At 36.9% G+C, this 25,104-nt stretch overlaps 1 protein-coding gene across 11 annotated transcripts in view; it reads right to left on the minus strand.

Annotated features, from left to right (window-relative positions):
- LMNTD1 (lamin tail domain containing 1) overlaps positions 1-25,104 on the minus strand; it is a 452,554-nt gene that overhangs the window by 398,994 nt on the left and 28,456 nt on the right. For 9 of the 11 annotated variants that reach the window (XM_042991984.1, XM_042991983.1, XM_042991972.1 and 6 more), the window contains exon 2: positions 15,649-15,702. The exons of the other annotated variants lie outside the window; for them this stretch is intronic. The gene's annotated coding sequence lies outside the window, so the exon portion shown is untranslated. The remainder of the gene's footprint in view (positions 1-15,648; positions 15,703-25,104) is intronic. 11 annotated transcript variants of the gene reach the window in all.

Here is a 25,104-nt window from a genome sequence, read left to right on the forward strand (position 1 = left end):
ATCCATTCTTGATAAAAACCCTCAAGAAAGTAGGGATAGAAGGAGCATACCTTGAGATCATAAAAGCAATATATGAACGACCCAACGCTAATATCATCCTCATTGGGGAAAAACTGAGAGCTTTCTCCCTAAGGTCAGGAATAAGGCAGGGATGTCCACTCTCACCACTGTTATTCAACATAATATTGGAAGTCTTAGCCTCTGCAATCAGACAACACAAAGAAATAAAAGGCATCGAACTCGGCCAGGAGGAGGTCAAACTTTCACTCTTTGCAGAGGACATGATACTTTATATGGAAAACCCTAAAGGTTACACACACACACACACAAAAGCTGCTAGAACTGATTCATGAATTCAGAAGTTTCAGGATATAAAATCAACACACAGAAATTGGTTGCATTCCTATACACCAATAATGAAGCAACAGAAAGAGAAATCAAGGAATCAATCCCATTTACAATTACACCAAAACCCATAAAATACATAGGAATGAATCTAACCAAAGAGGTGAAAAATCTATACACTGAAAACTATAGAAAGCTTATAAAAGAAATTGAAGAAGACACAAAAAAATGGAAAAAGATTCCATGCTCATGGATTAGAAGAACAGATATTGTTAAAATGTCAATACTACCCAAAGCAATCTACATATTCAATGCAATCCCTATCAAAATAACACCAGCATTCTTCACAGAGCTAGAACAAATAATCCTAAAATTTGTATGGAACCAGAAAAGACCCTGAAGAGCCAAAGCAATCTTGAAAAGGAAAACCAAAGCAGGAGGCATCACAATTCCGGACTTCAAGCTATACCACAAGGCTGTAATCATCAAGACAGTATGGTACTAGCACAAAAACAGACACTCAGATCAATGGAACAGAATAGAGAACCCAGAAATGGACCTACAAACGTATGGCCAACTAATCTTTGACAAAGCAGGAAAGAATACTCAATGGAATAAAGACAGTCTCTTCAGCAAGTGGTGCTGGGAAAACTGGACAGCGACATGCAGAAGAATGAACCTGGACCACTTTCTTACACTATACACAAAAAGAAACTCAAAATGGATGAAAGACCTCAATGTAAGACAGGAAGCCATCAAAATCCTTGAGGATAAAGCAGGCAAAAACCTCTTTGATCTTGGCCGCAGCAACTTCTTACTCAACATGTCTCCAGAGGCAAGGGAAACAAGAGCAAAAATGAACTATTGGGACCTCATCAAAATAAAAACTTCTGCACAGTGAGGGAATCAATCAGCAAAACTAAAAGGCAACTGATAGAGTGGGAGAAGATATTTGCAAATTACATATCATATAAAGGGTTAGCATCCAAAATCTATAAAGAACTTATCAAACTCAACACCCAACAAACAAATAATCCAGTGAAGAAATGGGCAAAAGACATGAATAGACACTTCTCCAAAGAAGACGTCCAGATGGCCAACTGACACATGAAAACATGCTCAACATCACTCATCATCTGGGAAATACAAATCAAAACCACAATGAGATACCAACTCACACCTGTCAGAATAGGTAACATGAACAACTCAGGCAACAACAGATGTTGGCGATGATGCAGAGAAAGAGGATCTCTTTTGCATTGTTGGTGGGAATGCAAGCTGGTGCAGCCACTCTGGAAAATAGTATGGAGGTTCCTCAAAAGACTAAAAATAGAAATACCCTACGACCCAGCAATTGCACTACTAGGTATTTATCCAAGGAATACAGGTATGCTGTTTCGAAGGGACACATGCCCCCCAATGTTTATAGCTGCACTATCAAAAATAGCCAAAGTATGGAAAGAGCCCAAATGTCCATCGATAGATGAATGGATAAAGAAGAAGTGGTATATATATACAATGGAGTATATCTTGGCAATCAAAAAGAATGAAATCTTGCCATTTGCAACTATGTGGATGGAATTGGAGGTTATTATGCTAAGTGTCATTAATCAGTCAGAGAAAGGCAAATATCATATGACTTCACTCCTATAAGGACTTTAAGAGAAAAATAGATGAACATAAGGGAAGGGAAACAAAAATAATATAAAAACAGGGAGGGGGACAAAACATAAGAGACATAAATATGGAGAACAAACAGAGGGTTACTGGAGGGGTTGTGGGAGGGGGAATGGGTAAATGGGTAAGGGGCACTAAGGAATCTACTCCTGAAATCATTGTTGCACTATATGCTAATTCGGATGTGAATTATAAAAAAATAAAATAAATAAAACAAAAGAAAAGAAAAGAAAAGATGTGGTTATACATACAATGGAATACTACTTTGCATTGAGAAAGAATGATATCTGGCCATTTGTAGCAACCTGGATGGAACTGGAGGGTATTATGCTAAGTGAAATAAGTCAGGCAGAGAAAGACAGATACCATATGTTTTCACTCATATGTTGATGCTGAGAAACTTAACAGAAGACCAGGAGGGAGTGGAAGGGGAAAAAGGTTACAGAGAGGGAAGGAGGCAAACCAAAAGAGACTCTTAAATACTGAGAACAAACTGAGGGTTGATGGGGAGTGGGGGAGAGGGGAAAGTGGGTGATGGGCATTAAGGAGGGCACCTGTTGGGATGAGCACTGTGTGTTTTACAGAAACCAATTTGACAACAAATTATATATAAAAAAACACATTTGTTTTAAAAAAGAATTAACTGAAGCATAGAAACTATAACAATGTTCTAAAGGTTATCAAATATAATGAGTTTGATCCTGAGATGCCCATGTGCCATCCAAGAGCACAAACATCCAAATACCCAGCACAATGAATGTGTAGAGCGAGAGGAAGGGTGGAATTTGGAAATACAAATTCAATGGATGGTAGTTAAATCAGGATAATGAACAGAGAAAGAAGAGAAGGGCCTGAGGACAGCACCCTGGAAAATACACATGTAAGGGGCTATATAAAGGGGAAATATTTGGAACAGCCATTTTTGGAAATAAGTGGGAGAAAAGGCCAGGGAAAAGTATTGAGATTATTATTATTTCTTAATTTTTTTAAATGTTTATTTATTTTTAGAGAGAGAGGCAGAGCACGAGCAGAGGAGGGAGAGAGAGAGAGACAGGGAGACATAGAATCCGAAGCAGGCTCCAGGCTCTGAGCTGTCAGCACAGAGCCCGATGTGGGGCTCAAACCCCTGAACTGTGAGATCATGACCTGAGCCAAAGTCGGACACCCAACAGACTAAGCCATCCAGGTGCCCCAAGTATTGAGATTATTAAATGGCATTGAGCTTGGCCTGAAATGGAAAATTTACTTCTGTAGGGGTTCTATCCATAGGGCTGTATGAATTTACATAGCAATTTTAGGCAACCCAAAAGAATAGGTGAATTGACCATAGTAGGAAGTTTTCTGGGCATATAAGTCAGAGGGAAGCAATGTCAAAAGATTTGAAGGCACACATTTTTTCTGTTGTAAAAACAATAAAAGTACATTTTGGGAAATAGGAAAAATCTTCACATTTCCTCCATCTACACAGCTCATGTCTTGATTAGCTTATTGCCTTCCATATGATGTACATAATTGCAACCATGGTTTACATATAATCACCTATACTTTTATTTTCTTTCTTTCTTTTTTAATGTTTATTTATTTTTGAGAGAGAGAGCACAAAGAGGGGAGGGGCAAAGCAAGGGGGACAGAGGATCCGAAGCGAGCTCTGTGCTGACAGCAGTGAGTCTGATGTGGGGATCTAACTCATGAACCTGAACTACAAGATCATGACCTGAGCCAAAGTTGGAAGCCCAACCAGGTGAGACATGCAGGTCCTGCTATCCTTTCATTTTAATTAAACATTATAATATAAGCATTTTCCATGTTGTAGAATAACTATTATAATTAATCAATGGGTTCATAATAAGTGATTCAAATAACAATTTTGGAATACTCTGGATCACAGATCAAGATCCTCATTTTTGTGAAACTAAAGAGGAGGATTGCAAAACATCAGCTAAATTACCAGGAATAAAGAGGGAAATGACTCATTTTTGTCTTACTGTTAGACACCCAGGGTATTCTGATTTCTCTTGTTTTGATGGTGCAACCATCACTCTTCCCTTTTGCCAACTGCATTCCTCAACCATTTGAAATTGGGAATATTAACATAAGTTTGTTCAGTGTACAGATCAAGGTCTGTAAGTGCAAGAGTTATATTAGATGGCTCTTCCTCCACCCTCAGAACCAGGCCTTCTTTTTACAAGTGTATTGAGAAGATACTCGATATATTCTTATCCTAAATACAAGATAAGAAAGTTATAAAATTTCATTTGTTCTCATTTCTCTACCCTCTTGTTTTCTCCTTGTTGGAAAAGATTGGTTTTTAAGTCTGTTGAAAGACTAGATGATTTAGTGCAGTAAGAATTTATTTTACCTTTTTGCTGAACCCCTGAAGTCTTCCCTGGCAAGCATGGATCCAAAGACACATGAAGAAAAATTCTCATTGTTCAAGTTAGAATTAAAGATGTGCTAAAATTGTCAAAAATCAAAATACATACTAAGAATCTTGAGCCTGTATTTATGATGGTGAGTACTGTGTTAATGGGTCTTTAGAAACATGGTCTTGATCTATCATCTGGAGTATCCCCAAATTGAAAGTAATTATAACTGTAATTACATAAAATTTGTATTATATAAAAGCTATGTTACAACATCAAAACTGCTTCCATTATAATGCTAAATTATACTGTTAAATTAAAATAATCAATGATCATATGTAAACTATGGTTGCAATTATGTACATCATGTGGAAGGCAATACACCAATTCAGACATGAGTTGTGTAGATGGTGGGAATATGAGGATTCTCCACCTCTATTTTCCAAAATGTGGTTGTACTGCTTTTACAATGAAAAGAAAATTCGTCTATGCTTGGCACAACTAGGAAATATGTAAAGCACATTCAATAGATATGATCCTGTACCATGAGAGTTTATAAGTCTTTTCTACTCTAATGACCTTCAGATCTGCTCTACTTCGAAAATCAAGCCCTGAACCCTGTCACTCACTGTCTGGAACAGCTAAGACTCTGAAATCTTAAATCCTGTATTCCATCCTCAGACCACAGTGGCCTGTCTTTCTAGCTTTTTCATGTCTTTACCACGATACCAGCTTCTCAACATCATTGAGACCTCTAGCTCTCTCAGTCTCACTTTATTACTGGAAGACCCCATTTCTCCTCCCTTCACCTTGCCAGATCCTTGACTCTTCAATTCCATCCTGGATGACTGATACTCTTTTCATATTCTTTTGTCTAAATTCCAAGGTATATATATTTTTTCCCCCACAGATGAATTATACTGGAAAAACATCTAATCTTACAGGTCTGAACCCCAATCAGGAGGCAACTTTGACCACTACATAGGCAGACATTGGTAACTACCTCCTCCATATCCTTCTTCTTTACTAGAATCTGATTTTCTTTTGCATACTATATGCATAGCCTAAGATTACTCTCTTAAAAATAGAGCTAACTCTTTTTAGATGTAAATGAGATATACTCAGTAGTCATCTGCATAGGTGTTCCAGAAAGCTCTTTAAAGGAAGCTGACTCTTTTGGAAGATGTGCTCCTTTGGGCCTTTCTCATTTTTTCCCTCTTCATGCCTTTAACCTGAGATATAACGGCTGGAGCTTCAGCAGAAGTTTTACAACCATGAGGAAACCTGCATGCTAGGGATAGTGGAACAGAAACCTAGAAGGAGCTTGGGCACATTTTATTGTATAATTATGTATAATTATTGTATTGTATAATTATGTGTTGTATAATTATGTATTGTATAATTATAACATGGACTTTTTTACATGAAAGAAAATAAACCTCTATTTTTTGAAGTCATTGCTATCAGGTAATTGTTACTAACTTGGCAATTCCTAATAAATACACTTTCATTCATTCACTCATTACCATGTATTTGCTGCCTGCTTATTTTAACATCAACCTTATGTTAGAATTTAGGTAACAACAGAAAAAATATAAGAATAGTTTTATAGTAAAAATATATCTCTATTTCATCTATTTAAGGAAAGATGGATATATCTTAAAAAATTAAGATTAACTTCATGGCAATATAGGATATATAATGTATAGTATATACATTAAAAATGTAGGCTATAAGTACTGAGGATTTTCAAAGATGGCAGAGGTGATCTGTGAGCTGCAGTGGTTGAGAAAGAAAGTGATGAGACTTGAGTTGAACCCCCACCCCCCAAAAAAAGGATGGGGATTGGGTTAAAGCATTTCTCCTCATGCTACAAGAAAAATTATGAGCAATGGATCAGAAAGGAAAGTAAAAACCATAAATTCAGGAGGTACTAAAGACCAGTGGCTGCCTGGACTGATTCTGCTGTGAGTCCTTAAGTTAGATAGTCAGCCTCTCTCTCTGTTCTGGAACTTTCCCTCCTTCAAAAACACCACATATTTATAGCAGGCTTGGGGATTGTTGGTTGAACTCTGTACAACACTCTCAGTGGCACAGGAGTTTTATGATAGTAGAATATTGACCTTTCCTCATAAGGTTATAAGAATATAAGAATAACAAATTATGTGGGATTAATATTTCATAACCCTTCGTCTTCATGTCTTAAATGGTCAGCCAATGCCTATGGTGCTTGTGCTGAATGAAATAACTCTTCGTGGTGTACTTTATCAGGTCCTCCCTGATGTGGTAGGAACTGCCTGTGGCTTCATTTTTCTCAGTGAGTGTGCCTTACTGTTTTTGTCCTGTTGTGCTGTATTGGCTAATGTATCATGTTGTCACCAAAGGTTTCGTTGTAATACTTTACCAAATGTCATAACCAGAATACATTCCTCTTCCTATAATCACAGTTCAGAAAGCTACACTGGCAATTCAGTCCCTTAAGTTACCTATAGGCAGTATTTAACCATCTATGCACCACTGATATAAGAAAATCACTCAGTGCAGTAAAAACCAATACATTTCTATTTCCCCATTTTCTCCCCAGTACAGATCCTAACATGCCTCTAAGCCTCCAGTTAACTGACCCTTCTCCTCTGTACTTTCTTTTCTCATGAATCAGTTCCTGTTTCTCCAAGTCTTTAATGATATTAAATGGTGTTTCTCAGATTTCTTCTATAGTCATTTAGTATTTCAGCATAAAGCTAATCTTTCAGTAATTCAATGCTTTGACTAAAGGCCTTACCCTGCACAAACACTCTTAACTTGTTTTTATTTTGACCAACTGATTTCATTTTCTAAAGCCTGGTGCTGTTTAAGAAAAAAAAAAATATCACAAGATGTCTTCTGGGCATGTGAGAGACCAAACTTATAGAACGTGGGAGAAAGGATGGTGGGAGGCTTTTGGGAGATGGGAGAGAACAGATCTTTATCCATTCCCGTTCCAAGATGAGGACTGATGTCCTCACACTTAATTTGTTTCTGCTCCAGACCTGGGAGCACATAGCAAAGATTAGGGTTCTTCTCTAATTGGAAGCCAGTAAAGGCAACCATTTTCACCATGAGAACAATCATTTAGGCAATGGCATTCGCTTCACATGGCCCCTATCAAAAACAAGCATGAAGAGTCTTAAGTCCATAGATAAGTTTACCAGCTTCAATGTTAAGTATAAAGGGAAAATCCTATAAATGATATTTAAAGGCAAACCTTTTTGACTTTGGACTACTACAATATGCAATTGTACACTGCATATTCCCACTCAAGATCTTAAAACAAATGAAAAGTTAACTATTATATGGTAATCAAAGCCCATAACAGCTGTGAGAGAAAATTCTCCACTTTCTACCAGGAAGATTAGAGGCTGTTTCTAACAAGGCAAAAACCAGTTATTAATGTTTTCGAGTTAAATAAAGACTTTGTGTTATTGGGGATGTGTAAGCAATTAACTCTTGCATCACACACAGGATACATAAAGTGGATTGTAGGAGAAGTGTGGGTAGGGGCCTAAGTAGAGCTGTATTTATCCACACCTAAACTCAGTTCTTGCCTTGCAGGGAAACATCTATCCCAAGATACCCTAAATGAGATGCAAGATACTTCAAACCCCTTTTCACAGAGAGTCAGTGTGGATTGAGGATCTAGACAGAGTGTTTCAAATACTTGCTCTATCACTTACTGGCTGTGGATCATGAGCAATTCACATAAACTCATTGAGCAACAATTTCCCATTCTGTAAAACAGTATCATTCCTACTATGTGGGGTTATTGGGATATTTAGCAATAGAAGGCTTTTAATACCTGGTAGATATTGCTATAAATATAACATATCTTCATGTTTTTCCTAACACACACAAGTGTATGCACATACACAGTGCGGTGAGGGGGAGAAGAGAAGAGGGAGAAGAAAATGGGGCAATGATTCTATGTCATTGAGAAAGAGGAGGCCTATAGAAATATGCTTTAATTACTTTATTATTTCACCATTCTAGGAATAATTTAAAGCTCACCTGAGCTATGGATTTTACTTCTAGAGTTAGCTTCCATTCAGAGAAATATATTACTTTAATTTCTCAGAGAATGGGCAAGAAATTTTCTTGGAGAGGGAAAGGGAAAGATTGCCCATTAGCCATATCCTCCCAGAGCGGCTAAATATTCTAATCCACCTGGATGAGCCACCCCTGCAAATTTTGCAAGAATTTTGGTAATCCAGCCATGGAAAGGAGTAGGATATGTGAAGGGGAAGGGGGGTGGGTGTAGTGAACCTTCTCTTCCTCATTCCTGCTTGCCACTCACAACCGTGTGTGTGTGTGTGTGTGTGTGTGTGTGTGTGTGTGTGTGTGTGTGATTTTCCACAACAGCATCTGTCTTTCCAAGGCAGAGGAACAAAGCAAGGACTTCCTTTCTTAAAATACTATCTTCAGCGCCTGCCATTTCACCAAGACTCTGATAGTCTATAGTGGATACATGGAGAGCTGCCCAGATCCCCCTGCAGGCTGAGCCTCTCATCCCCTCTGCCACTGGGAGAACTGCCTCCTGACAACTCACAGCTGACTTTTTCCCCAGGAATTACCCTCAAAGGGAGCTTCCTTGTTCTCCCGTGGGAGCCCATAACCAGCGACTACTTGACCTGGGGGTACAAACACCCTGTGCCTTCTCCTTAACTGAGAAAAGGCCAATCCAGTTCTGGAACTCTGCAAGGGATCTGCTGAGACCTCTGTTGAAGCTGCATCATAATTGAAGTCTTCTTCTGTTTACTCTGAATGGATGCTGGCTCTTCCCTTTTCCCTCACTCCCTAATAGGTGTTCCTGAGAGTTCTCCCCAGTTCACTTTGGCATGCAAATCTCTATCTCAGAGCCTATGTCAGTGAAACTCAGCCTACAAAAGTGGCCTTCAACAATATTGGGCAGAGTATGGTAGAACCATGCTGCTGGCAAGATTCATGACCATCCACTAATCATATGCACAGCTGCCAGGGAGGCAGCATGCTGTGAGTATCTGCTCACTAAAGGCTGACTGGAGACCTGCATTTATCATAGAAGCAGTCTAGTGGAGGAATTAAGCACCTGGCGTCTCAAGCCAACTGCTCAGGTGGAATCTCACCTCTTTGCCACTTGATGGTTATAGGTCCTTGGACAAAGTCCTTAATCTCTGTGTAGCTTAGCATCTGTCCTTTATAATAGTACCTACCTCATATACATATGTGTGTATATACATATATCTACATATATATAAATATAAATATACATATATGTATATACATATATCTATATAAATACACACACATATATAGTATCTACTTAATAAATTTGTTGGGAGGATTAACAGAGTCAACACATGTAAAGAGCTTAAATTAGTCATGGAAGATGGTATACACTCAGTAAAACATAAAACATAACACATCTGGATAACTCATATGTGTATCTGTATTTAAGAACATCCAGGTTAGGGGCGCCTGGGTGGCTCAATCGGTTAAGTGTCTGACTCTTGGTTTTTGGCTCAAGTCGTGATCTCACAGTTTCGTGAGTTTGAGCCCCATGTCAGCCTCTGCACCGACAGCCTGGAGGCTGCTTGGGGTTCTCTCTCCCTCTCTGCCCCTCTAGCCAACTCTCTACCCAATTCGTGCTCTCTCTCAAAATAAATTTTAAAAAAATAAGTAAACTTAAAAATAAAAAAGAACATCCAGGTTATCAGAGTACTTGAATGCATTGCATATTTTTATCTCTATTATTTAAGATACTAAATTCCTTGAGGGCAAAGATAATGTACTTAATGATTAAATATATACTAATCCACAGTTCATACATTTGTACATATCTATGTATTTGTAAAAGCATGTGTGCATATAAAGTATGACTATGTGTCAAGCTGCCTCTCTAAAACTCTACTTATGCAAGGATACCATATAAAGAGAATCAGAGATGTAATGACCTTAGGCAAAGGAGCTAGAAAGAACAGAGGCACTGAGCTCTCCATTGTGCACTCCACTGGTCTGCACTCTCCCCTTAGGCTCTGATCCCTTACTTTGAGAAGGCTTCTTTAGCAAACAAAGGAACGCATTAGAGAACAGGACCTAGGTCTTGACCTGAATAGTTCTGGCTCCTATCTATGGAGACAAAGGGTTAGTCTGCATATTTGACGCTTGAAATTGTGATGATTTGTAAGATAGTAACTGATGTGTTATCATCATGCAAGGGTTGAAACAGATTGAAGGCAGGACTGTAGGGAATCTAAGGACAATCTTAGTTTACTGTAGGATGCAAAAGAGAAAACTGGTCCCAGCTCTTGAAAAAATGATTGCATGTTTTCCAAGTGTTTCTGCATTGTGTGATTCTGGGCTACATGTGCATAGAAAGAAGAATGGGGTGATAAAATGCCAGTCATTGTCCACTTAAAAAAATTCAGAATCCATCCCAGGGCAAGCTGAAAACTGGCCTAGAAAATAGCAACGGCAGGAGCATTGTTATCAAATACAAGGAACAATAACAATAATGAGCATTAGGTGGCTGTTTACAGGTTACAAAGTATTTTCAAACACAACATTTTCCATCTTCATGATGGAAAACCACCAAAGGAGTAGGTGTGTTTGATATTACCGCTACCTGCAAACGAGGGGACTTAAATTGATTCAGAGAACTTCCCCAGGTCACACACCTGTGCCAGGACTGATGTGCAGTTGTCACTCCAAGCCCTGGGCACATTTCCCTAACTCCAACAGTACCTCAGTTTGATGCTCTCTGCTGAGCTATTTCATCATAGATCATTGAGTATGTAAGGTAAGGAGTGAAGTCAGAAACGTGAACCACTTATACAGATATAGTATTTCTCCCACCCAGAACAAGGTCAGTCACTCAGTACCAGAGATTTTTTTTTGTGCACTGAAGACCAAATGTGAGAGTTTTTTTTAGAGACTACCTGATTTAACCCATGGAACTAGAAAGCATTTTAGCATGTACGGATAGAACGTTTGTGTTCTCATACTTAATAAATCCAGCCTTTGTTTCCTATGAGACCAAAACCACTCTGAGACCAAGTTCCTACCTCAAGAACTTTGTAAGAAGTACACAGACCTCTTCACATATGAAGGTGAAGGAATCTGGAGTAAGGGGTAAGGCAACTGAATAGTGATCCCCTTAGAATTCTGGGCAGGAAAACAAGAATTTTTTATCACCTGTAATTGTCATGATGAATTCAAGCTCCTTGTGTCCCACCCTATCCCATGAACATTCACTATTTTTAACTGCCTGACCTATGCATGGATCTATCTGAAGACGCACCCATGACAGCAATTTTCAAGTATGATTTTTTAAATGTAAAAATCATAAATGTACAAGTTGCTGAAAAAAAGCTAAAAGAAACTCTAGAAAGGATTGTTAGGCTTACCCAAATGTTCAGGTGTATGAGGCCTAAACCAAAGAAAAAGTAAAGCTTTCATATTCCATGAAGGAAATGTGGATTAAAACACTGCTTGTTTAATATTCTACTTAGTTTTCTCGAACCTGTAAAGTCATTTTCATTTCTTAAACTTATTACCAAACCCCAGAGAGAGGATTAAACCTGAATTTGTTAATAGGTTATACTTAAAGCTTAAATGTGTGATATATGATTGGGGAAAGTATATATTTGGTTGCTGCTATGTGGATCTCACATTTGTTCCAGTTTGATTTGTGAGAGGCTATTCTTAAGTTGCTCTACTTATTAGCTATTCTGATCTCTAGGGTGTCCATTTATGGCATGCCAGAGGGGAACATAACATTAAGAGCAGATTTTTCTTAGAGCAAAGTGGGAAATCTCCATGAACTTTTTAAACGGAACTTTGAATGCACTCCAATCTGGAACACATAATTATTTCATGCTGACTAAAATCAAGAAGAAGTAAATATGGGACTATACTCACAGATGTAATTACAAATTACAACCTGTGCTTCATCACTGCCATCGACTCAAAGATACTCTTTGCTGGATTTCTTAAAATGATGACTCCTTATTTCTGTAACTTAATGGAATCTTGAGTATAATGTAACACTAGGTCATTTCTAGGCAATTTATGGTGCCTGGTGACATTTGTTGGAACTGGAGGAACATTTCTAATGACAAAATGTGTTCACAAGCACACACAAATTTTTTTTATCTTCTTTTTCCTCCTTTTCTATTTAATAATTCCTTTTAAAAAAAGAATAGGAATAGTCTACAATAACTCCTGAATTACTTTTCATAAGTGTTACTTAAACTCATCATTTTATAAATACAGCTTGAATTATTTTTACATAAATGTGTGATAACCCCATGTTTGTCAGAAAGAAGCTCATTTGCCACTTTCCTGTCCATTAGCCTCTGAGATACTGCCTCATATTTTCTATGTGTACCTGGCATCTTTCCATCTAGAAAAATGTCATATCATTTATAAATTTGAAGTTTTCAGTCATCTATAAAAATTTTAAATACACCCAATTCTAGTATTCATCCCAGGTACTCATTATTTGTACTTCTATATTATTTATAAATATTTTTTTAATTCTTCTTTTGTTTTAGATCTCCAAGCTAGTCATTTATCCATGTCAGAATTTGTTCTTCAATCCCCTGATAACTTCCTCAAAATTTTGCTCTGGCCAAATGTTTATTTGTATCCTTAGAGGAAAATAAACCTTTTTCCCAATAAATTATGCTTCTTGGGCACTTAATGAGTCTCTGTTTAATCTTGGTTTCCAACAGCTTTCCAGGTATAGAAATGAAACATTCTAGGCTGTTGTATCCATTTCTGTGCCCCTTCTACTGGATGGAGGGCATTATGGAAGACTATCAAAAGTGTTCTAGCATAGTCCTGCAACTGCTATACAGTCCTTATCCTTTACTATTTAAATCAAATGTTATCTCCTCTGTGAAGTTTTCTATGACTCACCCTATTCCTATCATCCTACTTGCATGAACAAAACCAAATATATTTGGGAATCGGTGAGTAGGAACACTTTTTCCTCAAAGTCCAGAGGGATATAAAACTGGTTGGATGAGTTCATAGAGACATTTTAAGGCAAACAGGTAGAATAATAGGAGAATTTTCGTTAAACAATATTGACCACCTATCTAAAGCACAGTGGCTTTAGATAGAATATGGACCCAGCTAACTGAATACAAATACAATTTTTTTAACATATAGGGCTATTCATGTACTCCATTTCTTCTTCAGTGAGCTTTTGTGGTTTAGGTCTCTTTAGGAATTTGTCAATTTCATATCAGATTTATAATATACTTTTCTTATCCTTTATTTTTTTAATGTTTATTTATTTTTGAGAGAGAGAGACAGAGGGCAAGCTAGGGAGGGGCAGAGAGAGAGAGAGAGAGAGAGGGAGAAACAGAATCTGAAGCAGGCTCTGCTGAAAGCACAAAGCCCAACACGGGGCTCGAACTCACAGACCACCAGATCATTACCTGAGCCAAAGTTGGATGCTTAACCGACTGAGCCACCCAGGTGCCCCTCTTCTTATCCTTTAAATGCTGGTACTGATGGAAACCACATAAGGATAGACTCATTGAATGTGTAAAAAACAATTTAATTTGTTGGATCTGCAGAGAGGTTCCTTTTTGCTTTATAATATTGGTTATCCATGTTTTCTCCTTTCTCTTTTTTTTCCTGCTCAGTCTGGATAAAGTTTTACCAATTTTATTAAGCTTTCAAAAAAACAGTTTTTTTTTAATTTCATTGATTTTTCTCCATTGTTTTTCTGTTTACTCTTTCAGTCATTTCTACTCTTATCTCCATCATTTCCTTCCTTCTGCTTATTTTGAGCTAAACTTGCTCTTCTTTTTCAAGTTTTTTTAAGATCATTGATTTGAGACCTTTCTTCTTGTCTAATATAAGCACTTAACGTTATAAGTTTGTCTCTAAACACTGTTTTGGCTTCATCCCACAAGTTTTTATGTTGTATATTCATTTTCACTCAGTTCAAAATATTTCATAAATTTTCTTGTGATTTCTTCTGTCACCCATAGATTATTTAGAATGTATTATTCAAATTTCAGATTTTCCAGATAAAATTTGTTATTGATTTGTTGCTTAATTCCTGCTCTCCGTCTGGTCCTGAGTTTGAAGTTGTGACTTTGATCTCACTGTCTGGGCTATGATGATAGGTTCCCTACTAGGATTTGATCCCTGAAATGTGCCCTCCAACTTCATACCCTATCCTCTTGCCCTTCAGTACTCTTCATGGGACTCATCGGGAAGTGTCTGACTATCTTCTATCTGATGTAATAGAGGGATAATAAACAATGGTAGATTTGATAGGAAATCAAATACAGATCAGTTAAAAAAACTACCAAAGTGCATTAAGGATTTGAAATAATTTAGATTAATAATACACACAGAGTAAATTTCTCCAGAAATAGTCACTGAGGAATAGGGCACTGAAAATATATAATAAGGTTTTACTCAAATTTAAGAATTAACAGGGTTGATAAGATCAAGGTATAGAGGACTTTCAATTATTAGTAGGACTCTTCTTTGAAATAACCCTATAATTCTTTCCAAATTATCTTCCCATTTTTCCCCATTGTCTTCTCAGTGCAGATATATAATGATTATGTGAATTAAATATTCTATTTGATACCAGAGTCACAACAGAGAATATTACCAGGTTGAGCAAAAGTGTAATCCCTATTCTGCTTCAATGACTATAATCACAATTATATAGAGAGGCAATTCCTTTAATATTGGTGATAATATAGTCCAGTCTATTTTCTAACTTTTCAAAACTTAAATTCATGTCATTAATGTTTCAGGTGTGAGAATTATAACAAGGAGAATTTTTTATTAAAAGTGACCTTATTTTTAAAAGATATATACTGAAATATATGTAGATAAAATGATATTTTTATAAAAATCTAAATGTAATTATTTATTGGAAGAGATTATACTGGGAAAAATTTTCAATTAATCTCAAATGAAAAGTACAGGAAGAAAAACAGCTGAATTATATAGGATCTCGTGTCTATATCCCCTCCATATAAAGTCTTCAGACAGACATCTCACACAATGATACACAAACAAACCAATTCATAAACACATCCCTTAATCTGAAGAAAGTCATGATTGATATTCATGGAAGCCAGGCCCTACAAAATATATCCTCTAAATGGCATGGAGCAAATTACCAACAACCAAAGAAGATGCTTAAACAGGCAATTAAAACGTGAGGATGCTACTTAATCTGATTATAGACAAAGCTGGGGCCTACCTTAGGTTGATCCCCTCTGTGCTTCCTAACTCATAATTCCCCTTCTAAGATAGCCTGAAAGAAAAGAAAATAAAGCAGCTTTGACTAATAAATTGGGTTATGTCTATATGTACAAACAAAAAGGGTAACTTCTCAGCTGAATTTTATCTCTCTATGCTCAGGAAGCACAGGATCCTTACTCACTTGTAAAAGTAATATTTATCTTTAATACTGTGCATTTATTAATCTAGATATAGCACTAACTATATTTATAGGGTTTAAATTATCATAATTCATATCTGTAGAATTTGATGAAAAAAACTACAAAGACACCAGGTATTTCCATCAATACTTTAATGGTAATTGATTTTTTAAATCAGCAAGTTAACTTGCAATGCTGCTGAAGGCAACCAATCAATTTTCCTACTGTTTTAAGTTATTTGTCATTTTGGGAAATGAAAAATAATCTTCTTGTAAAAAATTAAAACATACAATTTGCTTTTGGGATTAATGTTGTGACATTGTGTGGTATCACTAATTTAAGAGGATTAATTAAATTTTGCTAAAAGTCTTTGGATATTAGATTTTTAAAAATGTTTTATAATCATAAAATATATCTTAGACATAAAATCAGATTCCAATCTATAATCAGTATGGCTTAGGAAATTTGGCTGAACAAGAAGGAAAAGGCAAGCAACAGGGGAAAAGAAAACAAATGGAAGGTTAGGGGGTGAGGTTTTAATTTTTAGAAAGGATAAAAACCAGTTCAATAGTCAAAACTTGTGGTTATTTATTATAAACATAGTGGAGAGATTGAATTAAAAAAATCTTGCCTCGCTAGCCATCTGTCCACACTCTGTTTACTGCTGCTGCTCTGAGGAAAATAACTACATCCTGGGTTGAACCCAGGAATACTAGGTTCATTATTATTAACATTCTCACTAATGTGCCTTAGTCGATCTTTCTGCAGTCTAGAAAAATATGATAAATAAAAGTCAGATGACAGAGTGTGGATTGATCAAATGTCATATTTATCATTTTGGGTTTTTTTTAAGTTTATTTATTTTTGAGACGGAGACAGAGAAAGCAAGCTGGGGAGGAACAGAGAGTGTGAGGGAGAATCTCAAGCAGGCTCTGCACTTTTAGTGAAGAGCCCTACACAGAACTCAAACTCACAAAACTGTGAGATCATGACCTTAGCTGAAATCAAGAGTTGCATGCTTAACTGACTGAGCCACCCAGGAACCCCCCATTCTGCAATTCCTAACACCCCAGAATTCAATTTCAGTCTCAACAGGAATTAAAGAATACTAACATTATACTGTTCCAGTTTTTAAAATGAAGCCTGAAATATCACGTAGAGCAATGGCTGGGGAAGAAAACAACAATAAAATTTGTTTTGTTTGACAGTGACTGACAATAATATTATTGACCATGTCTGTCTATAAATACTATTGTATTGTGCAGCTCTTTCCCCTCACGTATTATCTAGGTATGGAATTAGTTGATCAACTTGTTACCATGGATACTAAAAAATCTGACAAAGTGACCTAAATGTAGATTATGGGTAAAACTGTATTGGTATTTGTTGCTTATTGGTATTTGTAACTCATGCTAATGCTCTGTCCTTCCTCATTAGAAAGAACAGTCTTAGGGAAGGGGTCCAATGTCCCCAGAGATTCTTATCCCCGTGGGTCCTGCTCTCACCTTTTACCTTCCTTGGCTCCACAGCTCTCTCAAGGTTCTGAACTCATAGACTCTACTATCTACTTGCACAGGAATTTAATGATACCACCACTGGTCCCAACTGCTTGTCTCTGGGATACTTACATCTGATCTCTAGGGATTTACTAGTTTCTCTCTTTATCTAAAATAAGTTTGGAGAATGTTTTATTTTGTCTTAGCTTAAAAAATGCTTAACCCAGAAAATTAGGAGGAAAACAATGAATTTAAAAACAAAACTTCAAATTCTTGTTCTACCTTTAACTCACTATGGATCTTGAGTAAGTTACTTCACTTTTAATTATTCATTCAACCAACAGTTACTGAGGAACTACCATGTCAAATAGGCTTAGGCAGCAGTTATGCAAAGAAAAATAATAAATAATTCTGTTCTCAAGGAGCTCACAATGGAAAACAGAAGATAGACATATACACCAATGTTTGCAAAGCTGGGTGACACAAATCACGATAGGAGGAAATTATGAAGTTCCTAGTGGGTCATCTAATCCAGACTGGGAAGCTCAGGGCAGGCTTCTAGGAGGAGAAGAGTCTGAGGTGAGGTCTTAAGGATGAGTAGGAGACAACCAGTTCAAGCAGGAATGAGGTGAGAGAGGGAGTGCAAAAGAAGGAAAGAGTGCAATGTTAATGGCCTTAAAAAGAGGACCATTCTACACTTAGCCATTCTACTTGACCCACCATGAAAAATTGTCATGATAATATAAATGCCATTAATTAGCTTTTAAAGCCAAACTGCAGATAAAAGTATTGTTGATGGTTTCAGCATGGAATAATTAATAACATTAAATGTCAACATTATTTAAGCATATAAAAGAAAATTATTACATCTAACCTAATTCCACTCCTTGGTACTTACACAAGACAAATGAAAACATATTTCCAACAGAAACCAGAATAAATATATTATTAGCAACTTTATTCATATTAGCTCAAACTGGAAACAACTCCAATGCCTATTAATAGTGAAATAGATAAGCAAACTATGTATATTTATACAATGTAATAATAATCAGTGATAAAAAGAAATCAACATTTAACAACATGGATGAATCTCAGACATTATACTGAGAGAAAAAGCCAGACATACACATAAAGGACAATACTGAGATTACATTTATGTGAAATTCTAGAAAGAAATCTACTCTGTGATAAAAAGATCAGATAAGTTTTTGCCTCTTGCAGAGCAAGACACTGACTAGGAAGGAGCACAGGGGAAATTTATGGAGTGTTGAAAGTAATAGAGATGGGGGTCACACATGTGTATGCACTATTACAACTCACTGAATTGTGGTTTTTCTTTCTTGCGGGGTTGGCAGCAGGGTGGGAGGACCCTGTGCTTGCCTCATCCCACAAATGTGACTAGATGGCTATCAAATCATCTTAAGTGCCCCAGAGGTCAACCTGGAGACTGGCAGAACAGGCTCCACAGCTGAAGGTTGAGAGGATGTCACATTGAGGAAGGTGGGAATTGTGGAGATGTGGTTTGAGAGAGAGACAGATAGTGGCCCCTATGGTGGGGAAGGAACAGAGGTCACAGAGTGGGGCGAGGGATGGACTGGTACGTGGTAGAGTGAATGGGGAAGACGGGTCCCTATAGCAATTGGCTTGGAAAGCAAGAGGGGCCAATGAGTTCTTGCAACTAGCAGGGCTTAAAGCCTGGAGTTTTTGAGGTCAGCAGGCTTGGCTGGGATAGAGCCTGGAGGGCATTGTGCCACTCTTGGAGAGAAGGCAGGGCAAATAGTCCACAGACAATGCAGCATGGAAACAGCAATCAGAAGAGCACCTAGAGCACACAGTGGGAGGTTGTTTGCTCATCTCAGAGCATGTCCCAGAGAGGCAACATTCATGGAAAGACCCCTTTGGGGGGTTACCCTTTGGGAACAAAGGAACTGGAAGCCTCCATTTCCCTTGCCTGCCCCTAGCATAAGCAGAGGACCACCTGTGGCAACCAGCTCAGCCCTGACATTGGCTACCTAATTTGCCTGCACCAACCACCTTCCCCCACAACTCCAATAAAACTGCCTTTCCCAGTCACACTTGCCACAGTCCAAGCATGGTGGGGGCCCACCCCCAGAAGACTAGTACAAACCCTGCCAATACCACATCTCCCGAACCCAGGAGTTTTGCAGGGCCTCAGATCCAGCAGCAGTGGCAACGGGTCTCATTCCACAAGCAGACCAGAGCACACCTAGTAAAAATGCACCACATTCAGTCCACTGACCAAACACTGCCCACAACAGGCAAAAAGAGCGTCTGAAGATGGCTGGTCTGAAAGATAAAGTGGCAGGGTGAAACCACAGAGCACACACAACACACATTGGAAATACTCCCTGAAGTGCCAGGCCTTGGGGAACAGGGAACCCTATAGGAGCTCTTATTCATATGGTCATTACCTTCAAGAAGACGAGATGTAGCTAACTTTACTAACACACAGAAATGGGCACAAGTACTTAGACAAAATGAGAAGACAGAGGAATTTGCCTCCCAAAAAAGAATAGGACAAGGCCACAGACAGAGATCTAAGCAAAACAGTAACATGGCTGATGGAGTATTTAAAGCATTGATCATAAGCAGAACCTGAGTGGCTCAGTTGGTTGAGTGTCCAACTTTGGCCCAGGTCATGATCTCACAGTAAGTCCAAGCCCTGCATCAGGCTCTCTGCTGTCAGCTCAGAGCCTGGGGTCTGCTTTGGATTCTGTGTTTCTCTCTCTCTCTCTCTCTCTCTCTCTCTCTCTCTCTGCCCCTCCCCCACTTATGATCTCTCTTTCTCTCAAAAATAAATAAATAAACATTTTTTAAAAAATAAAGCATTGATCATAAGGATACTCACCAGACTTGATAAAAGAGTGGAAGACATCAGCAAGACTCTTAACACAGAAATAAAATAGAATGAATCAGAGATGAAGAGTGCAATAAATGTAATTAGAGGCCCTTTTGATGTAATGAACAGCAGGCTGAAAGAAGCAGAGGAACGATTTAATAACCTAAAAGACAAGAGTAATGTAAAGTAATCAAGATGAACAAAAGAGACAAAAAAGAATTATGCAAAATGAGAATAGACTTAGGGAACTCAGTGACTCCATCAAATGTAATAACATTCATATTATAGGAATCCCGGAAAAAGAAGAAAAGGGAACAGAAAATTTACTTGAAGAAATAATAGCTGAAAACTTCCCTAAACTGGGGAAGGAAACAGATAACCAGATCCAGTAGGCATAGAGAACCCCCCAAAAAATCAGCAAAAGCAGATCCACACCAAGACATATTATAATTAAAATGGCAAAATCTAGTGATAAAAAAATTTTAAAGCAACAAGACAAAGGAAGACAGTTACATACACAGAAAACTCCATAAGGCTCTCAGGGAATTTTTCAGTGGACACTTTGCAAGCCAGAAGATATTGTCATGATATATTCATGTCATCATATATGTCATGATATATTCAAAGTACTGAATGGGGAAAATCTGCAGCCAGGATATTCTATCCAGCAAGAATATCATTCAGAGTAGAAGGAGATAAAGAGTTTTCTGGACAAACAAAACTTAAAGAGATTCAAGACCACTAAACCAGTACTATGAGAAATATTAAGGGGATTCTTTGAGTGGAAAGACCAAAAGTGACAATATGAATGTAGGAAATACAAAACCAGTAAAACTGAGTGATTTCATAAAATATCAGTCAAGAAACTCACAAAATAAAGGGGTGTAACATATGAACCCATATACCTAAAACATGGGGAGGAGAGGAGTAAAGAATGGATTCAAACTTAAGCAACCATCAACCTAATAAAGACTGTTATATGCAGAAGATGTTATATACAAACCTAATGGTAATCACAAATAAAAAACCACTAATAAAATGAAAAAAAAAGAGAAAGAAGTCCAAATATATTACTAAGGAAAACCAGCAAGCCATGAAAGAGAGAAAGACAAGAAAATAGAGAAAATCTTCAGAGACAACCACAAAACAGGTAATAAAATGGCAATAAATACATAGCTATCAATAATTACTTTGAATATAAATGGACTAAATACTCCTCCAATAAAAATATATACAGTGACAGAATGGGTTAAAAAACAAGACACATCTATATGCTGCTTACAAGAGATTCATTTTAGACCTGAAGACACCTGCAGATTGAAAGTGAGAGCATGAAAAAACACTTATACAAATGGATGTCAAAAGAAAGCCAGAACAGCAATAGTTATCTTGGGCAAAATAGACTTTAAAACACAAACTGTAACAAGAAACAAAGAACACTATATAATGATAATAAAGGGAGCAATCCAACAAGAAGATATAACAATTGTAAATATTTATGCACCCAACATGTAAGCACCCAAATACATAAAACACTTAATAAGAAACATAAAGGAACTAATCAATAATAATACAATAATAGTAGGGGACTATAACACACCACAACCATCAATGAACAGAGATAATCCAAACAGAAAAACAACAAGGAAACAGTGCCTTTGAATGGCACACTGGACCATATGGGTTTAACAGATATATTCAGAATATTCCATCCTAAGAAAATAGCAGAATACACATTCTTTTCAAGTGCACATGGGGCATTCTCCAGAATAGATCACATACTAGGTCACAAAAGAGGCCTCAACAAATTAAGGAAGATCTAAGTCATGCATCTTTCTGACCAACAACACTGTGAAACTACAGAAGTCAACCAGAAGAAAGAATCTGGAAAGATCACAAATACACGGAGGTTAAAAACATGCTAATAAACAATGAATGAATCAGCCAGGAAATAAAAGAAGAAATAAAAAAAGTACATGGAAACAAATGAAAATGAAAGTACAATGGTCTAAACCCTTTGGGATACAGCAACAGCAGTTCTGCAAGGGAAGTTTGAGCAATACAGGCCTAACTCAAGAAGCAAAAGAAAAAAAAAATCAAATAAACAGCCTAACTTGAAGGAACTAGAAAAAGAACAATAAATGAAGCCCAAAGTCAGCAGAAGGAAGGAAATAATAAAGATTAGAGCAAAAATAAAAGATAAAGAAACCAAAAAAACAATAGAACAGATCAATGAAACCAGGAGCTGGTTCTTTGAAAAGATCAATAAAACTGATAAAACCTCTACCCAGAGTTATCAAGAAAAAAAAGAGAAATGAACAAAATCAGAAAGGAGAAATAACTAATACCACAGAAATACAAACAAGAGAATATTATTAAAAACTATATTGAAACAAATTGCACAACCTAGAAGAAATGAATAAATTCTTAGAAACATTATAACCTACCAAGACTGAAACAGGAAGAAATAGAAAATTTGAACAGATTGATTACCAGCAAAAAAATTGAATCAGAAATCAAAAAAGTTCAGGACCAGGTGGCTTCACAGGGGAATTCTATAAAACATTTAAAAAAGAGTTAATAATTATACTTCTCAAACTATTGCAAAAAAAAAAAAAAAAGAAAAGAAAGGAAAACATTCAAATTCATTCCATGATACCAGCATTACCCTGATACCAAAACAAGATAAAGATACCACCAAAAAAAAAAAAAAAAAAAAAAAAAAATCTACAGGACAATCTCTGGTGAATACAAATACAAACATCCTCAACAAAATACTAGCAAACCAAATCTGACAATACATTAAAAAAATCATTCACATCAAGTGGGATGTATTCCTGGGTTGAAAGGGTGGTTCAGTATTCACAAATCAATCAATATGATACATTACATCAATAAGAGAAAAAGACGGGGCACTGAGGTGGTTCAGTTGGTTAACTGTCAGACTCTTGATTTAAGCTCAGGTCATGATCCCAGAGTTGTGGGATCGAGCCCTGTATTGGGCTCTGCACTGAGCATGGAGCCTGCTTAAGATTTCTCTCCCTCCATCCCTCTCTCCCACTCACGTGCGCTCTCTCTCTCTCTCTCTCTTTCTTTCTCTCAAAAAAAAAAAAAATAATACAAAGGATAAGAACCACACAATCATTTCAATAGACACAGAAAAGGATTTGACAAGGTACAACACCCATTCATGATAAAAAATCCTCAACAAAGTTAATTTAGAGGGAATATACCTCAACTTAGTAAAGGCCATATATGAAAAACTCACAATGAATATCATCCTTAAAGGGATAAAACTGAGAACTTTTCTCCTAAGGTCAGGAATAACACCAGGATGTCCACTCTCACCACTGTTATTCAACATAGTACTGGAAATCCTAGCCACAGCCACCAGACAATAAAAAGAAATAAAAACCTTCCAAATGGGCAAGGAAGAAATAACACTTTCACCATTTGTAGATGACATGATACTTTATTAGAAAACTTGAAATATTCCCCTAAAAAACTGCTAGAGCTGATAAATAAATTCAGTAAAGTCACAGGACACAAAATCAGTGTGCAGAAATCTGTTGCATTTCTATACACCAATAATGAAGCAGCAGAAAGAAAAATTAAGAAAATAATCCCATTTACAATTGCACCCAAAACAATAAGATATCTAGGAATAAACCTAACCAAAGAAGTAAAAGACCTATACTCTGAAAACTATAAAACACTGATGAAAGAAATTGAAGAGAACACAAAGAAATCAAAAGACACCCAGGCTCAGGGATTGGAAGAACAAATATTGATAAAATGTCTATAAAACTCAACCAAATCTACACATTTAATGCAATCCCTATCAAAAGATCAATAGCATTTTTCATAGGACTAGAACAAACAATCTTAAAATTTTTATGGAACCACAAAACACCTTGAATAGCCAAAGCAGCCTTGAAAAAGAAAACCAAAGCTGGAGTCATCACAATTCTGGATGTCAAGTTGTATTACAAAGCTGTAGTGATCAAAATAGTATAGTACTGATACCAAAAAGACATGTAGATGAATAGAATAGAATAGAATAGAATAGAACAGAATAGAAAACAGAAATAAACCCACAACTATGTGGTCAATTAATCTTTGACAAAGCAGGAAAGAATATATCCAATAGGGAAAAAAAAGACAGTCTCTTCAACAAATGGTGTTGAGAGAACTGGACAGCAACATGCAAAAGAAAGAAACTGGACTATTTTTTTTTACAGTATACCTAAAAATAAACTCAAAAGGGATGAAAAAACTAAATGTGAGACCTGAAACCATAAAAAATTCTGGAAGAGAACACAGGCAGTAACTTCTCTGACATAGGCCATAGGAACTTTTTTGTAGATAGGTCCTGAGGCAAGGAAAACAAAAGCAAAACAAACTATTGGCACTACATCAAAATAAGAAGTTCTTGCACAGTGAAGGAAACAATCAACAGAACTAAAAGACAACTAATGGAATGGGAGAAGATATTTGCAAATGACATATCGAATAAAGGGTTAGTATCCAAAATATATAAAGAACTTCTAAAACTCAACACCCAAAAACCAAATACTTCAATTTAAAAATGGATGGAAGGCATGAACAAACAGTTCTCCAAAATGACATCAAGATGGCCAACAGACTCATGAAAAGATGCTCATCATCACTACCATCAGGGAAATGCAAATCAAAACTACAAGTGATACCTCACACCTGTCAGAATGGCTAAAATCAATAATACAAGAAAAAACAGGTGTTGACAAGGATATGGAGAAAAAGGAATTCTTGTACACTGTTGGTGGGAATGAAAACTGCTGCAGCCACTGTGGAAAACAGTACGGACGTTCCTCAAAAAGTTAAAAATGGAACTAGCTAAGGTCCAGCAATCACACTACTGGGTATTTATTCAAAGA

The sequence above is a fragment of the Panthera tigris genome, chromosome B4 (genome assembly GCF_018350195.1).
Source record: "Panthera tigris isolate Pti1 chromosome B4, P.tigris_Pti1_mat1.1, whole genome shotgun sequence".
NCBI classification, from domain to species: Eukaryota; Metazoa; Chordata; class Mammalia; order Carnivora; family Felidae; genus Panthera; species Panthera tigris.